The 6,499-nt window shown below is 48.1% G+C and overlaps 1 non-coding gene across 1 annotated transcript; it reads left to right on the forward strand.

Moving 5' to 3' along the window:
• The first annotated feature begins 6,392 nt into the window (after positions 1 to 6,392).
• Positions 6,393 to 6,499, forward strand: LOC136336897 (U6 spliceosomal RNA). The gene has a single exon (XR_010731633.1). It is a non-coding gene; the product is annotated as a U6 spliceosomal RNA (small nuclear RNA).

Raw genomic sequence — 6,499 nt, forward strand, 5'->3', positions numbered from 1 at the left:
AAAACATGCATATAAAATGCCTGGTATATGCATTATTATTAACACTCAATAAATGTTAGATAGGGTGAATTTCTTTTTTTATTGATTTCAGAGAGACAGAGAGAAAAAAAGAGAGGGAGAGAAAGCAAGCAAGCATTTATTTGTTGTTCCACTTAGTTGTGCATCACTGGTGGCCTCCTGTATGTGCTCTGGGGAATCAAACCTGCACCCTTGGCTCTCGGGGCGATGCTCTGACTGAGCTCACTGGCCAGGACCAAGGTGGCTTTCTTTTTATTTTTAATTTGTCTATAGGCTAATTTGGGGCAAAGAAAACCAATATGTCACTTCAGCAGAAGACCTTACTCCTTACTCAAGCCACTTGAATCATCCCTCCAGCCAGGCCCAAAGAAGAGGCAGTTGAAGCCCTAACCCTCACACCCTACTCTGGGGTGGGTCTCAGAGCCCTCTACCTCCCTGAAGGCAGCACCACTCCACATCAGGAAAACCCAGAAGGGCTGGGTGTAAGTACAGATTAACCTTCAGTTTTTATTTAAAGATTCTAATTTCTGGACATTTATTTTGGGGATTACAGTGGTGGCTTAAGCTACTTTATTATAAGTTGAAGTCTTTCCTTCACTTGGCTGCTAAAGTTTAATTCAGTCTAATTATTTCATATGGCACCGACGATAATAGTTTCATAATTTCTAGTATATTAAGCACTTAATATGTTGTGTCATTTGAAATCACATATTAAATTCAGCAAAGTACATTTTAATGAGAGTTAAGTGGTGTGAAAATATTAATACAATGTGATGGTTCATCTTGGCGCTCACACTTTAGAGGTGTGCTCCTGATGCACACATGCCTCGCTCACCAGGTAAGGGACCCATTTAACTGCCTGAGGCTAGACTCGTGTCTACCAAGCCAATATTCCTACCTTCTGCCATAGCGCACTTCACAGTGGGACGTCTCACTGGGCTCATGACCTTATAAAGCAAGTAGGGAAGTCATTATTTCCATTTCAGAGATGAGGAATCTTAGGCTTATTGCTGGGTTGTAAATGTGGCCTTTCTTGGCTCAAAGTCATTGCAGTTTTCCCTGTACCACAGCCATTGTCAGCATAACCTGGAGGGTGAGTGCAGTCTGGACTCCAGGGCAGCGATGATTTGGAAGGGGTGTCACACTTCTCCTCCCACCCTGAAACCCCACATAGAGAAACTGACAGAACCACAAACGTGCAGGCAGACTTCATACTTGGACTTGGCAATTCATTTTGCACCTTCTTTCAGAGCGTACTTTTCACAACCTATACCTAAGCACCTTATGCTCTCAGGCCGCCCTGGGATTGCCAGAGAAAAGAGTCTTGAACTAAATCACAATGGACCCTCAGTATAGAAACAGCTCAAAATAATCATGTATTGTGCTGGCTCAACAGCTCGGTTAGTTGCAAAGTTAGTCCTTGGAGTCAGAGAGATCCGAAAGCAAATTCCAGTGTGACTGACTAGCTGTGTCACTCCACCTCTCCAGGCCTAAGTTCTCCCCATCAGTAATACAGAAATCATAAACTCCCCTGTGCTTGGCTCTCTGAGACCCTGAAATGAAGCAGAACATCAGAAAACCCTGTGTTGAGCTTAAAGAGCCGAGTGAACAGGAGTTAGCAAGTCTACATGGTGTCCCCTCCCGGCAATATAACTGCATTTTAACAAGGGCCTTTGAGAACTTAAACTCAAAGGATTCAAGACTTCTGTGTGAAAACAGTCTCCATAGTAGCTAAGAAAAGGAGAGGAAAAAAAGTTAAGAGAAGGAGGTACCAGAAAATAAATTTTCATTGTAGCTAAGAAATAGTCCTTATAGTGGTTTTTTAAAAAACGGAGCTCTTTTTACACTTTTCAAAGTTTGTTTCATCCACAGCTGCAAAATTCAGGAGATGAAAAATGAGTAAGGAAGTGGTTAATGTATTGAGTATTTTTATACCTACCATGTACTTCCCACATGCCCAGGGTCTATTCTAAATACTTCACATGAATCACCTCATCTAACATGCTGGGGCCCTTCACATACAATCCTGCATTATTATTATTATTATTATTATTATTATTTTGACAGAGACAGAGAGTCAGACAGATAGGAAGGGAGAGAGATGAGAAGCATCAATTCTTCGTTGCAGCACCCTAGTTGTTTAATGATTGCTTTCTCTTATGTGCCTTGATGGGGGGGTGGGGGGCTACAGCAGACTGAGTGACCCCTTGCTCAAGCCAGCAACCTTGGGTTTCAAGCCAGTGACTATAGGGTCACCTCTACGATCCCACGCTCAAGCCAGCAACCCTGCACTCAAGCTGGTGACCTCAGGGTTTTGGACCTGGGTCCTCCATGTCCCAGTCTGAGGCTCTATCCCTTGAGCCACCACCTGGTCAGTCCAATCCTGCATTTAATCTTCAAATAAACCTGCTAAGCAGGCAGCCGACTCCTATCCTGTAGGCGGGGAAACAGCTAGATACTTATGAAGTTCTAGTCACAAAGAAGAGATCTGGGGTCTAGTGAAAAGTGTGGCTGGGCTGTGCACCCCCTCCAAATGCAAGCTAGGGAGCGGGCTGGATTAATGTGCACCATTGTAGTTGGGCATTCGAGCTGGGTTATGATTGATCTAACCACAGCAGGGGCCAAGCCAGAAAAGCAAGAGCTCCAGGTGTACAGGTTAGGAGAAGCTCTGTGTACATGGTCTGCTGGCCACAGCTGACCCCGCCTCTTCCCTCAGGCCACCATCTGAGCTGTGGACACACAGATCCTGTTTTAGCTGACCCACCCTCCCTCCCAGCCTCCTTTACTGGCAAAAGAGAAGACTTTGGAACAACTCATTCACTAGAGGTGATTTAGGTGAGGTCACAGCTGAAAGAGATGTTAAAACAACAAGGCTTAAGTCAAAGCATGAGCTGCTCAAAGGGACTTCTGGCTGCCTAGGGTGTGGGGCTTCTGTCACAGCCAGGCCCTTCCAGCTATGCTGCCTGGGACCTTTGGAGCTTTTGGGTCAAGCCTTTTACCTCAGCATGTCCCTGCCCTACAATCTGGGAAAGCTATAAAGGCCTTTCACCCCAGAGTTCCCAGTACAGAGAAGGCCAAGGCTGCTTCTCTCCACATCCCTGCTGCTTCTTCCCTCTGATTGGGCTGATGGGAGTCCCTGGCCCTTCTTACTTGAAATGAAATGATAGATGAAAACACTCAATGCTCTCTAGCTGTAGGGGAAATACTATCACTTTAGAGAATCGTAAGATCTCATGTCTTCAGACATATTTTCACTATGAAACAACCCAGTGCTTCATTGTTCAAAATCTAATTAAAGTTGGCTCTGTCCTGTCCCACTAGAGTGGTGGGAAGTATCACTTCAGACAGGATTAGCGGAACCACTCATCTCTTGGGGTTCTGCAGCTCCCGACATTCAAGGAAGACTGTTGGGACTCGTGCCACTTCAGGTCTAGGGTGGCGAGGAGTTGACAGCTCTGAGAGCTGGCAGGAGCGGGGCTCCCACCACACTCGGAGACTGCTGACTAGTGCCAGTCCTCTCTGGCACCTACACATTCCTTTAGCATCTGTCCCCTCAGAGTCTATGGAAGTTTGAACTTCCCTGGAAGTCATGATCCCCTTGGCTTTTCCTGAGTCCCTCCACGTGTCTCCTTTCCTCAAGCTTCATGCCACATAAAATTCATTTCTTCCCTTCTCACCGCCCCGCCCCCTTCCTCCACACTGGGCCTTCAGGGCTTAGGGGCAAGTGTTACATGGTTCAGCTGGCCCAGACCCTAGGTCCACAACAGTCCTGGTGGACTTCTTGGAGTCCTCATACCTCAAGGATGACCAGCATGCCCCACCTTTCTAGAATAGAAAACCAGGCCCTGGCCGGTTGGCTCAGTGGTAGAGCGTCGGCCTGGCGTGCGGAAGTCCCGGGTTCGATTCCCGGCCAGGGCACACAGGAGAGGTGCCCATCTGCTTCTCCACCCCTCCCCCTATCCTTCCTCTCTGTCTCTCTCTTCCTCTCCTGCAGCCAAAGCTCCACTGGAGCAAAAGATGGCCCAGGCGCTGAGGATGGCTCCTTGGCCTCTGCCCCAGGCGGTAGAGTGGCTCTGGTCGCGACAGAGCAACACCCTGGAGGGGCAGAGCATCGCCCCCTGGTGGGCGTACCGGGTGGATCCCTGTCGGGCGCATACAGGAGTCTGTCTGACTGCCTCCCCGTTTCCAGCTTCAGAAAAAGACAAAAAAAAAACAAAAAAACACGAAATATTGAATTTTTACTTCTCGTTAATTACGGTCTCAAAAACTACGGTTTTGTAGTTATCTAGTTATAAAACTACAAAACTACGGTTTTGTAGTTATCTAGTTATAAAATCACAGCATGTCAAAGTTGAAAGAGATGTTAAACATCATCTCTAGGGAAGTGTCCTCACTATGCATAGGACAAAACAAGACCAGAGACGGTCTGGGAGTTGGCCAACGTCACAAAGACAGGTATACCGAGGAATAGGAACTAAAATTCAGCTCTCTCTGCTCTGTACCATAATTGCTCAACAAGAAAAAACAAACAAAAACCCACCTCTGGTTCAAAATAACACATGCCTGTGTCCTAGAAATGGTGAACATCCTGGTACACCTCCTGCTGGATTCTGCAATAAGGCAGTTATGATCCCACAAGATGTACCTGTCACCATTACACGTGTGTGTACGGGCTGTGTCGAAAAGGCTCTCCTTCTAAATAAATGAATAAGAACATTGATGCTAATTGAAGATTAGCATCTTCTGCCATCAGTGCTAATACGCTTTTTCTGTTTTTCCATTATTGGCAATTCCCTTTTGTAAATTTGAGGGAAACATCATTGCTCAAATTAGCTCTTCTCACTCAATAAAGGCCAGGTTAGCATTCTGAGGTTTGCGTTTACTTACGGCTTATTTAGGGAGAGGTCAGATGAGAAGTTGGGCAGCCTATGCCTCATTTCCACTTCACTAAATACAAGTGTGTGTGTGTGGGGGGGGCTCCAAGTCCCCAGGAGCCAGGCCCGGTGCCCCCTGGCTCTCTTACAAGTGCACCAAGTGCTCCCAGAGTGGCTCCTCTGAAGGGCTGACCCAGGTGGGGTGAAACTGACTCAAGTGGCTCCAAAGTCTACCTGTCTGGAACTTTCGGCTGCTGCCCAATCAGCGAATGACAGCTCAAATGCCCCCTCTTCCCTGCCCACCCACTAAAGTGGCCTCATTCCCTTCTCACTTTCTAACCCCCATATTTTTCTTCCTAGCCAGGCTCAGCCCTGAGAATGCTTTTCTCCTGGCTCCCTTGCTGGAGCGGAAGCTCCATTTCCACAGCAACTCTAACGTCACGGGTGCGCCCTATTTGATGAACAACAGATGAAGGCAGTAGGGAAAGTCTGGGCCGATAAGGCCTCGGGAGTATGTCTAGGAGGGAACAGGAATGCCGCAATCCTGGTCCCAGATCTTTCCTGAGTTCCACTGAGAAGAGGAAAAGATCAGTATTTGAAAGCAGACTTGCATCAGAATCCCAATTCCTTTCACCACTGGCAGGATAATTAGGGCCTTGATGGCTTTAACCTCTCAGAGCCTCAATTTTCTAATCTGCAAATTGAGGGGAATGGCACTGATTAAGTGCCTGGCCCACTGCTAGATCAAAGGGTGTGACCTCTCCCAGACAGCCACCAATCCCCCAGTCACACTACAGAAGGCCGGAGGGACGGGGCCGGGGGTGGGAGTGGGGGGGACGCTGGTCCTGGGAACCCAGGGGAAGCGGCCGGGAGCCCTGGCCCAAGCCGAGGTGGCGGCCGGTCCTACCCAGCCCCCTCCGGTTCACGATTTGTGGCTCCAGCCCTCCCAAAGGTCATGGGGTCGCGGCGCGCGGACCGGCCCGACCGGCGACTCACAACCCTTTCGGGGTCTCGTTCCGGACTCTGTGGGGAACTCGTTGGCACTATAGCTCCTCTCTACAAAATGCACTCGCGCCGCGCATAGGCTGCGCCGCATAGCCTCGGGGACACTCCGCTGCGGCGTTCGGGAGTGGACCCCAGGACCGACCCCTCCACGCGTATTAGGGCAGTCACAGAAGAGGCGCGCACCAGCACGCACCACGTGACAAGCGTGACTGCTACTGCCCTCCGCGAGCCTCGCAGAGGTACGGCGAGCGGAGGGCCAATTTCCCATGGTCCCTTCATTTGCATATAGAATGAAGGACGGTTAGGGAAACAATTAGACTTAATTTGGACATAATTGCAAAGATACAATTACAGTATGTATTACACAAGTATCCATAATTTCTTGGATGTTTTGAAATTTCAAAAAAATATATATATATTGCAACTATTGTCACCATAAGTGTAAAAGGTTTTATGTTGTGGCCTTTATATACTGTCTGGTACCAGGGAGTTAACGTGCTCGCTTCGGCAGCACATATACTAAAATTGGAACGATACAGAGAAGATTAGCATGGCCCCTGCGCAAGGATGACACGCAAATTCGTGAAGCGTTCCATATTTTG

Source organism: Saccopteryx bilineata, chromosome 4 (assembly GCF_036850765.1).
Source record: "Saccopteryx bilineata isolate mSacBil1 chromosome 4, mSacBil1_pri_phased_curated, whole genome shotgun sequence".
Taxonomy (NCBI): Eukaryota; Metazoa; Chordata; class Mammalia; order Chiroptera; family Emballonuridae; genus Saccopteryx; species Saccopteryx bilineata.